Source organism: Salvelinus alpinus, chromosome 30 (genome assembly GCF_045679555.1).
Source record: "Salvelinus alpinus chromosome 30, SLU_Salpinus.1, whole genome shotgun sequence".
Lineage (NCBI taxonomy): Eukaryota > Metazoa > Chordata > Actinopteri > Salmoniformes > Salmonidae > Salvelinus > Salvelinus alpinus.
The window spans coordinates 38,925,196-38,937,336 of NC_092115.1; the positions used below are offsets into that span (position 1 = coordinate 38,925,196).

General features: G+C 46.6%; 1 pseudogene; it reads left to right on the plus strand.

Annotated features, from left to right (window-relative positions):
- The window catches only part of LOC139560029 (electrogenic aspartate/glutamate antiporter SLC25A12, mitochondrial-like), a 37,899-nt pseudogene that overhangs the window by 22,680 nt on the left and 3,078 nt on the right, over nucleotides 1-12,141 (plus strand).

Consider the following 12,141-nt stretch of genomic DNA (forward strand, 5'->3'; position numbering starts at 1 on the left):
GCTTGTGTGATGTTTCTTTCATTAGCATTCGTTTTGACAAGTAATTCTCGATCTCGTATGATAGCGATCTTTCAAGTCCTCTGCCTGCTTTTGAAATATTTTAATTTGTTATTTCTATTTGCAAGTACACAACCTCAAGGCATTCCAGTTGTTTTATCCAATTGTCACCAGCTAGATAATATTTATTACTGATAACGTTAGTTGTCATCAACCAAAACTGCTGATCTGTTTGCATTCAGCTATATAAATATGTTCACTGTGTTTTCGCAGCACAATGTCATATGATGCGTTAATACAGCGTTTCTCAAACTCGGTGCATGTTTTATTTCCTTAACAGTACACAGCTGATTCAAATGATGAAAGCGAGATGATTGGTTATTCATTTGAATCAGCTGTGTAGGGTTAGGGCAAGAACCAAAACGTGCATCGAGTTTGGGAAACGTTACCTTAACGTTATACTATTATTCGTATTACTTGGCAGGTGCAATCCACCAAACGAGCGGACCCGAACGAGCTGAAGGTTATTTTTCAGAAGGTAAGAACATCTCTGGTTGTCCTCCACGTTTACGCATGCTGTATAGTTCATTTCATTGTGGAAAGATTTTGGGCTCGGGTGAACTAATTAGATGTCTGACGTCATTTAGCTTGCGGGTGTTTTGTGAGGAGTTGTGTGACTGAATCCCCTACCACGCACAGTGCTTGATTTGGACAGAAGCTCGCCGGAGTTGAATACTGGAATATCACAATGTTCTGCTGTTTGAACTCCTGATCCTCTTACAGCATATTAACTCAAAAGTATTGTGGAACTCCTACACCTAAATATAAACCCCAAATTAGTACTGACACCCATTTCAGTCCAAGTCGAGCACCACACACACACACACACACACACACACACACACACACACACACACACACACACACACTCACTACAGTACCAGTCAAAAGTTTGGACACTTAATTCAATGGTTATTTATTTAGACTATTTTCTACATTGTAGAATAATAGTGAAGACAAACTATGAAATGACACATGGAATCATGTAGTAACCCCAAAATATTTTAGATTTGTCAAAGTAGCCACCCTTTGCACAATCTTGCCATTCTCTCAACTAGCTTCATGAGGAATGCTTTCCCAACAGTCTAAGGAGTTCCACACGTATGCTGCGCACTTGTTGGCTGCTTTTCCTTCACTCTGCTGTCCAACTCCTCCCAAACCATCTCAATTGGGTTGAGGTCAGGTGATTTGTGGAAGCCAGGTCATCTGATGTAACTCTCCTTGGTCAAATAACCCTTACACAGCCTGGATGTGTGTTTTGGGTCATTGTCCTGTTGAAAAACAAATGATGGTTCCACTAAGCGCAAACCAGGTGGGATGGCGAATCGCTGCAGAATGCTGTGGTAGCCATGCTGGTTAATAAGTGTGCCTTGAATTCTAAATACATCAGACAGTGTCACCATCACACCTCCTCCATGCTTCACAGTGGGAACCACACATGCAGAGATCATCCGTTCACCTACTCTGCGTCTCACAAAGACAGTGGTTGTAACCAAATATCTCAAATTTGGACTCATCAGCCCAAAGAACAGATTTCCACAGGTCTAATGTCCATTGTTTGTGTTTCCTGGCCCAAGCAAGTCTCTTCTTATTGATGTACTTTAGTAGTGGTTTCTTTGTAGCAATTTGACCATGAAGGCCTGATTCACGCAGTCTCCTCTGAACAGTTGATGTCTGTTACTTGAACTCTGTGAAGCATTTATTTTGGCTGCTATCTGAGGTGCAGTTAACTCTAATGAACATCCTCTGCAGCAGAGGTAACTTCCTTGTCTGTGGCGGTCCTCATGAGAGCCAGTTTCATCCAAGCGCTTGATGGTTTTTGCGACTGCACTTGAAGACACTTTCAAAATTCTTGACATTTTCTGGATTTACTTACCTTCATGTCTTAAAGTAATGATGGACTGTCGTTTCTCTTTGCTTATTTGAGCTGTTCTTCTGTATACCACCCCTACCTTGTCACAACACAACTGATTAGCTCAAATGCATTAATTCCACAAATTAACATTTAACAAGGCACACCTGTTAATTGAAATGCATTCCAGGTGACTACCTCATGAAGCAGGCTTGAGAATGCCAAGCGTGTGCAAAAGCTGTCAAGGCAAAGGGTGGCTACTTTGAAGAATTTCAAATATAATTTTAATTTGTCTAACACTTTTTTTTGGTTCCTCCATGATTCCATATGTGTTATTTTGTAGTTTTGATGTCTTCACTATTATTCTACAGGGTACCCTGGAATGAGGTAGGTGTGTCCAAACTGTATGTCTCACCTTGCAAGATGAGTGCGGGGCAGCAGACTGTACATTAGGCTATACAGTGAGGTCCATGCTGAAGGTTCTGAGCGGGAACCTGAGCGATGCCTCTTCTATAGTGTATTCTCTGTTGTGCACTGTAGTTTCATGTGCTTGAACGACACCCCCTCGCTCTTTTGAAAGCAGTCAGTGCCTCGTGTGGGGTAACAAAGCTGGTGAAGACAGGTGGGCTTTACACAAACATCTAAAGATGGCTCTCGAGGTGTTGGAGAGGTTACATAAAGAGATTTTTTTTATTTTTATATATTCTGCAAAATTCCTTGTCTAAGGGACACGGAATCCTTTATAAATAATAAACCACCGTGAGCTGGCAGCAGGACAAGTCATTCATAATTACTTTTTTGTTGTTATATTTAGAGTGATAGCTTATGTTATTGATTGTTCATGGCTTTTTTGTAGATATTTCAGTTATTCACTGCCGTAACAAAATCAATGCCACATTACCTCATCACACTCAACCACTTTAGCATACCAGTGTGATGGTTAAAGTCAAGGACCCTTTCTGTCTTAATCCACCACAGTATGTCAGTGTTTAGCAGGAAACCCAAAGTGACGCTGTGTCTATTTCTGTTGTAACCCCCCCCAGCATGCCAGTGTTGTGGATGCAGATGGCGAGAAGTTGATGACCCCGGAGGACTTTGTGCAGAAGTACCTGGGCCTACACACACAGATCCACCACAACCCCAAAACTGTCCAGCTCATCGCCGGTGTAGCCGACACAACCAAGGACGGGTGAAGAGCTGCCTACGTTAACCCTCTCATCCGTCTCTTTCGCTATCTTTCTCTCTCCCTTATCCTGTCTCCACCAAGTACATGGTTAACAGTTGATTATGCTTAGCCTTCTGTCTCCCTCATTCTATTTGTATCCTGTCGTGCTCCCTCTCCACATCAACCATGGGAGATTGTTTTCATTGTGCAGAAGGCTCCTGCAGTAGGGAATGATAGCGGTCTCATACCCACACACAATGGTGATGCTTGGATCAGTTAATTACGATGTTATTTGGTCTAAGAACAGAAGCTGCCTTAATGGGTGCTCATAGATTAGATTATACACAGACACACTGCACAAGCCCTTTCAATGCACTTAATCCACTCTTATGAGATAGACTTAAATAGTTCATGATTCTGAAAACATTTACTCCTTCAAAGTCAAATGTCTCAAAGTAACAGGTGTGCCTTTTCTAATGGTTAGGATTCGGCGCTCTCACCGCCGCAGCCCAGGTTCGATTCCTGGTCAGGGAACTAATCTTTTGAGTGGCAGGTAGCCTAGTGGTTAGGGCATTGGGCCAGTAACCAAAAGGTTGCTGGATCGTATTCCCGAGCTGACAAGGTAAAAATCTGGTAAAATCTGTCGTTCTGCCCCTGAACAAGGCCTACCGGGGAACAGTGGGTTACCTGCCATCGTTGTAAATAAGAATTTGTTCTTAACTGACTTGCCTAGCTAAATAAAGGTTAAATAAAAAAATGTAAACAGTAAAAATACTAAGTGAAGTTTCACTCCTTGTTTAGCTACAAGGGTCAACAAGTTGTAACCTAGGTCAGTCGTGTAATGGATAAAAGTGTGTGTGTGTGTGTGTGTGTGTGTGTGTGTGTGTGTGTGTGTGTGTGTGTGTGTGTGTGTGTGTGTGTGTGTGTGTGTGTGTGTGTGTGTGTGTGTGTGTGTGTGTGTGTGTGCGTCTTGCAGGGGGATGAAGCACACGTCTATCATTCAGCACTGTTTAAAAGTAACAACCTACAAGCAGCGAATCGCCAATGAGTCTTTTACTTTTCACTTCAGTCTAGAGAAATGACCTGAAATCCATTACAATTGGTTTACACCATTTGAAATGCATGGAGTCATTTGAAGAAATAGTGCATGGCCTAATTTCTCCCTACATCATTGCTGACATTTTATGACGTTTCAGTAAAAGCTGAACCTTTCTCCCTCTGATTGGATCTGTATCTGAAGCTGTGTCCTTCATGGCATTGCGTGTACTGTTTTAACTTTGCCTCTCTCTCTCTCTCCACACACACACACACACACACACACAGGCTGATCTCATTCCAGGAGTTCTTGGCGTTTGAGTCGGTGCTGTGTGTTCCGGATGCTCTCTTTATCGTAGTCTTCCAGTTGTTTAACAAGACCGGCACTGGAGACATCTCCTTTGGTACGTACATGACTGTGTGTGTTGGGGCGGTGGCGATACCTGCTTTCAACTGTTTCCAGACCCCAAAAGAATGCACGTATGTGACGTAGTACGCAATTTTCGGGGACAACTTTTAGCTCGTGAGAGCTTCTTTCAGAACTACTGGCTAAAAAGTAGACCAGTATCAGAGAATCTTTATTATTCTTTTTTTTTTTTTAAATAGGATTATGCTTTGAGACTTGGCACACTAATACGCTCTCTTATATACACACACACACATTCAAACACACTTTTTAGTGCGTGTGCTCTCGCACATGGCAGGAGACTTCCGGCGCCGAAAAGAGATGGCCGCCTCGCTTCGCGTTCCTTGGAAAATATGCAGTATTTTGTTTTTTCATGTGTTATTTCTTACATCGGTACCCCAGGTAATCTTAGGTTTCATTACATACAGTCGGGAGGAACTACTGAATATACGATTAACGTCAACTCATCATCGTTCCTACCAGGAATATGACTTTCCCGAAACGGATCCAGTGTTTTGCCTTCCACCCAATACAATGGATCTGATCCCAGCCGGCGACCCTGTGCGACGCCGAAAAAGGGGCAAACGAGGCGGTCTCGTGGTCAGGCTTCGGAGACGGGCACATCGCGCTCCACTCCCTAGCATACTACTCGCCAATGTCCAGTCTCTTGACAATAAGGTTGACGAAATCCGAGCACGGGTAGCATTCCAGAGAGACATCAGGGATTGCAACGTGCTCTGCTTCACGGAAACATGGCTAACTCAAGAGACGCTAACGGAGTCGGTGCAGCCAGCTGGTTTCTTCATGCATCGCGCCGACAGAAACAAACATCTTTCCGGTAAGAAGAGGGGCGGGGGGGTATGCCTTATGATTAACGAGACGTGGTGTGATCATCATAACAACACACAGGAACTCAAGTCATTCTGTTCACCTGATCTAGAACTCCTCACAATCAAATGTCGACCGCATTATCTACCAAGGGAATTCTCTTCAATCATAATCACAGCCGTATATATTCCCCCCCAAGCAGACACATCGATGGCCCTGAACGAACTTTATCTGACTCTTTGTAAACTGGAAACCACACACCCTGAGGCTGCATTCATCGTAGCTGGGGATTTTAACAAGGCTAATCTAAAAACAAAACTCCCTAAATTCTATCAGCATATCGATTGTGCTACCAGGGCTGGAAAAACCCTAGATCATTGTTATACTAATTTCCGCGACGCATATAAGGCCCTCCCCCGCCCCCCTTTCGGAAAAGCTGACCACGACTCCATTTTGTTGATTCCAGCCTACAAACAGAAACTCAAACAACAAGCTCCCGCGCTCAGGTCTGTTCAACGCTGGTCCGACCAATCTGAATCCACGCTTCAAGACTGCTTCGATCACGCGGATTGGAATATGTTCCGCATTGCGTCCAACAACAATATTGACGAATATGCTGATTCGGTGAGCGAGTTCATTAGGAAGTGCATTGACGATGTCGTACCCACAGCAACGATTAAAACATTCCCAAACCAGAAACCGTGGATTGACGGCAGCATTCGCGTGAAACTGAAAGCGCGAACCACTGCTTTTAACCAGGGCAAGGTGACCGGAAGCATGACCGAATACAAACAGTGTAGCTATTCTCTCCGCAAGGCAATCAAACAGGCTAAGTCCCAGTACAGAGACAAAATCGAGTCGCAATTCAACAGCTCAGACACAAGAGGTATGTGGCAGGGTCTACAGTCAATCACGGATTACAAAAAGAAAACCAGCCCCGTCGCGGACCAGGATGTCTTGCTCCCAGACAGGCTAAACAACTTTTTTGCCCGCTTTGAGGACAATACAGTGCCACTGACACGGCCCCCTACCAAAACCTGCGGGCTCTCCTTCACTGCAGCCGAGGTGAGTAAAACATTTAAACGTGTTAACCCTCGCAAGGCTGCAGGCCCAGACGGCATTCCCAGCCGCGTCCTCAGAGCATGCGCAGACCAGCTGGCTGGTGTGTTTACGGACATATTCAATCAATCCTTATCCCAGTCTGCTGTTCCCACGTGCTTCAAGAGGGCCACCATTGTTCCTGTTCCCAAGAAAGCTAAGGTAACTGAGCTAAACGACTACCGCCCCGTAGCACTCACTTCCGTCATCATGAAGTGCTTTGAGAGACTAGTCAAGGACCATATCACCTCCACCCTACCGGACACCCTAGACCCACTCCAATTTGCTTACCGACCCAATAGGTCCACAGACGACGCAATCGCAACCACACTGCACACTGCCCTAACCCATCTGGACAAGAGGAATACCCATGTGAGAATGCTGTTCATCGATTACAGCTCAGCATTTAACACCATAGTACCCTCCAAACTCGTCATCAAGCTCGAGACCCTGGGTCTCGACCCCGCCCTGTGCAACTGGGTCCTGGACTTCCTGACGGGCTGCCCCCAGGTGGTGAGGGTAGGTAACAACATCTCCACCCCGCTGATCCTCAACACTGGGGCCCCACAAGGGTGCGTTCTGAGCCCTCTCCTGTACTCCCTGTTCACCCACGACTGCGTGGCCATGCACGCCTCCAACTCAATCATCAAGTTTGCGGATGACACTACAAACAGAATGGTGGTAGGCTTGATTACCAACAACGACGAGACGGCCTACAGGGAGGAGGTGAGGGCCCTCGGAGTGTGGTGTCAGGAAAATAACCTCACACTCAACGTCAACAATACAAAGGAGATGATTGTGGACTTCAGGAAACAGCAGAGGGAGCACCCCCCTATCCACATCGACGGGTCAGTAGTGGAGAAGGTGGAAAGTTTTAAGTTCCTCGGTGTACACATCACGGACAAACTGAATTGGTCCACCCACACAGACAGCGTTGTGAAGAAGGCGCAGCAGCGCCTCTTCAACCTCAGGAGGCTGAAGAAATTCGGCTTGTCACCAAAAGCACTCACAAACTTCTACAGATGCACAATCGAGAGCATCCTGTCGGGCTGTATCACCGCCTGGTACGGCAACTGCTCCGCCCACAACCGTAAGGCTCTCCAGAGGGTAGTGAGGTCTGCAGAACGCATCACCGGGGGCAAACTACCTGCCCTCCAGGACACCTACACCACCCGATGTCACAGGAAGGCCATAAAGATCATCAAGGACAACAACCACCCAAGCCACTGCCTGTTCACCCCGCTATCATCCAGAAGGCGAGGTCAGTACAGGTGCATCAAAGCAGGGACCGAGAGACTGAAAAACAGCTTCTATCTCAAGGCCATCAGACTGTTAAACAGCCACCACTAACATTTAGCGGCCGCTGCCAACATACTGACTCAACTCCAGCCACTTTAAAAATGGGAATTGATGGAAATTATGTAAAAATGTACCACTAGCCACTTTAAACAATGCCACTTAATATAATGTTTACATACCCTACATTACCCATCTCATATGTATATACTGTACTCTATCATCTACTGCATCTTGCCATCTTTATGTAATACATGTACCACTAGCCACTTTAAACTATGCCACTTTATGTTTACATACCCTACAGTACTCATCTCATATGTATATACCGTACTCTATACCATCTACTGCATCTTGCCATGCCGTTCTGTACCACCACTCATTCATATATCTTTATGTACATATTCTTTATCCCTTTACACTTGTGTGTGTGTATAAGGTAGTAGTTGTGGAATTGTTAGGTTAGATTACTTGTTGGTTATTACTGCATTGTCGGAACTAGAAGCACAAGCATTTCGCTACACTCGCATTAACATCTGCTAACCATGTGTATGTGACTAATAAAATTTGATTTGATTTGATTTTAATTAAAGGGAACCAATTATGGTTTGTTAGTACAGTCACTCAGCCTGAAGGCCACTGTTTTAATCTGATGTCTGAATATAGGTTAATGCTGGTCTGTCATAGAATGAGCAGAACCGATATTGTCCCGGTGTTCACAGATGCACAGAAAGAAAGTGTGAGATGATGTGAAGACGTTTTAAAATGGTACAACTAATATGGCCGCCGTTCCTCCCCGTCACATAACGTTGCATTGAATGGGAATGTCCATTCTGCTCATTCTAATTCTATGGTTCTCTCGATCTGTCCATCCCTTGAACAGAGAATGTGCGGGACATCTTCAGCCAGACCACTGTGCACCACCACATCCCCTTTAACTGGGACTGTGAGTTCATCTGCCTGCACTTTGGACACGACCGCAAGAAATGCCTCGGCTACCTCGAGTTCACCCAGTTTCTACAGGTATTCACACACACTCAGTCATGCACACACACGCTCCGTGGCGCTCACGCGGTGTAGGAAATGTAGCTTTATAAAACGGCCACATTTTTGTCTCCGGCCAAGAGGAGGGCATCTAAAACTATGCCAGTGGCCTCGCCCGCTACCACGCCCCACGTTAACTTTGCCACCACTGTTGAAAAGTATCCCAGGGGAAGCACTGCACACGCTCTTCTCTACCTACAGGAGTTGCAGTTGGAGCATGCACGCCAGGCCTTTGCCCAGAAGGACAAGAACAAGAGCGGCACCATCTCTGCCATGGACTTCAGTGACATCATGGCCACAATCCGACACCACATGCTTACACTGTTTGTGGAGGAAAACCTGGTTTCGGTAAGAGAGAGTGTATGATTGTGTGTGGGATAAGAGACAGGGGATTACAGACAGGGGAGTAATGGAGAGGGCATCCCTGTTCTAACCCCTTCCTCTGTGCGATTGTCCTCCCAGGCTGCGGGGGGCAGCACCTCTCACATGGTCAGCTTCTCCTACTTCAACGCCTTCAACTCTCTGCTCAACAACATGGAGCTGATCCGCAAGATCTATAGCACGCTGGCCGGGACCCGCAAGGACGCACAGGTCACTAAAGGTAACATGCGTGCACCTTGCCTATACAGGCCCTTACGTATACCCTTCCACACACACACACACACACGCATGCACTGTACTGACACAGCCACACTGGTCAGAAGTGCTCCAGACGTGTGAGAGGAGTAGTGTGATCCCACTTTGCCAGTCGTCTGTTAGCTGCCAGCAGGGGAACTGTCATGTTGGTAGAGAGCATTGGCAAGCTCTCTCAATCTCTCTGTAGTGTGTGTGATGCAGACTATTAACCCATCTCTCTCTAGAGGAGTTTGCCCTTGCTGCGAACAAGTTTGGCCAGGTCTCTCCCATGGAGATTGACATCCTGTACCAGCTATCAGGCCTACACTCCCACTCTGGGTAAACATGCTCACTGCTCTAAAAGCCTCGTACTGTATACATACCTGTTCAGAGTGTTGTGGTAATGACGCTGTGTTGTCTCAGGCGTCTGAACTTTGCTGACATTGAGAGGATAGCCCCGCTGGAGGAGGGAGCGCTGCCCTATCACCTGGCCGAGTTACAGAAACAGGTAAGAGACGTGCATTTGTGTGTGTGTGCGTGTGCAACTGCGAGCGAGTGTGGGTCAAACTCTCCTCTCTCTGTGTAGCAGAGCCAGGGTGATGGTTCCAGGTCCGTGCTGCTGCAGGCCGCAGAGTCGGCCTACCGGTTCAGCTTGGGCTCCATTGCTGGAGGTAAGGGACTGGGGGTGAGGTAAGGGACTGGGGGTGAGGTAAGGGACTGGGGGTGGTGTGAGGTAAGGAATACTTTCATGGAATATATCCACCCCCCCACCCAAATAAAAAGTTACTTGGTTTAAAAAAAAAGTTTTGCCTAGTTTCAATAGCCCACTTAGGTGTGTGTGTGTAGCTACGGGAGCCACGGCAGTGTATCCGATAGACCTGGTGAAGACCAGGATGCAGAACCAGAGGATTACAGGCACGTTCGTAGGAGAGCTCATGTACAAGAACAGCTTTGACTGTGCCAAGAAGGTGCTGCGCTACGAAGGCTTCTTTGGATTCTACAGAGGTACGGACGGACATTGTGCATTCTTGGTTGTTCTCCTTCTCGCTTTTCTTCCCCTCTTGGCTGCTGTTTTCCTCCCCATCCTTCTCTTCTACTCTTTACCTCTCTTTCCATCCTTCCCGTCCCTATTTTATTTTCTCCTGGTCCTCTTTTTTTTACTTTTATATTGCCTGCTATTTTGCTCTTCTGTTGATGGAAAAAGAACTGCAAGACTGCCATTTATTGTTGGCTCGCCCACACTGCATCACTAAACCGGCCTCCATCCATTCACTTCTTCCTTTGTTCTTTAATTCTCACCTTTCCTTCATCCTCGTACTCTTTTCTCCTCCCTTAAGAAACTGTTGTTGTCATGAGATGTGGTTCATGTCATATGTGGACTCAATCTCCCATGCTGCCCTGCAGGTCTTCTTCCCCAGCTCATAGGCGTGGCTCCAGAGAAGGCAATCAAACTTACGGTGAGTCTAACTCCTCCCCCTCCACCAGCCAATCACTATGGATGTGCACCTTAAGATAACTCAACACGTATTCTGTTTAAGACATGTCTGACTATTCTCTCTGTAGTACTTATTTGCTGATGATCTCCTCTCTCTCTGTTCTCCCTGTAGATGAATGACTTTGTGAGATAAGTTCACTGGTAAAGACGACACCATTCCCTTCGCTGCTGAGGTGCTGGCCGGAGCCTGTGTGAGTATGACCGACGACCAAACCTGTTCCTGTCAAACTTCCCAACTCTAAATGCGTCCCATTCTGTTCTACCTGAATGGGAAGCTGTGGTAGCCTCCCTCCATGTCTTTCTCACTCATTTCACCTTATGTCTCTCTCTTTGCAGGCAGGGGCTTCCCAGGTGGTCTTTACGAACCCGCTGGAGATAGTCAAGATCAGACTGCAGGTGGCAGGAGAGATCACAACAGGACCCAGAATTGGCGCCCTCAGTGTCATCCGAGACCTTGGCTTTTTCGGCCTCTACAAGGTAGACGTGTGTGGCCATTACGTCTGGTGTCATTGTTCTTGTATTTTGGTGAACAAAAGGCCTTTTGATTGAAAGTAATGTATTTTATTTACTCGTGTGTGTAGGGCGCTAAAGCATGTTTATTGAGAGACATCCCTTTCTCAGCCATCTTCTTCCCAGTGTACGCCCACACCAAGGCTCAGTTTGCCGACGAGCAGGGTCGACTAGGCCCGTTACAGCTGCTAGCTTCTGGAGCCATCGGAGGTACACGCGCTTCACAGACCTATTCAGTTTCTATTCCACTTGATTTGATTGTCAAAAACAGTCATGGCCTCAAGTGACAGCCTTTCTGACTCCATTTCCCAGGCGTCCCTGCTGCCTCCCTGGTGACACCTGCCGATGTCATCAAGACGCGCCTGCAGGTAGCAGCGAGGGCGGGACATACCACCTACACTGGAGTCATGGACTGTTTCAGGAAAATCACGCAGGAGGAGGGATTCGGAGCACTGTGGAAGGGAGCTGGAGGTGTGTGTTCTGGTGGTTGTGTGTCAAAGTGACTACACAAATGGGAATTCACTGTCTCTCTCTCTCTTCCCCCCAGCTCGTATGTGTCGATCCTCTCCTCAGTTTGGAGTAACTCTGGTGACCTATGAGCTTCTACAGAGGTGGTTTTATGTGGACTTCGGAGGACAGTGAGTACGCGCGCGTGCACACAGACACACTCCCCACTGTTATAACCCAAGATACCATTGTTAGTTAATCTCCAATGTCTCATTTCCCTCTATCTTTATCCA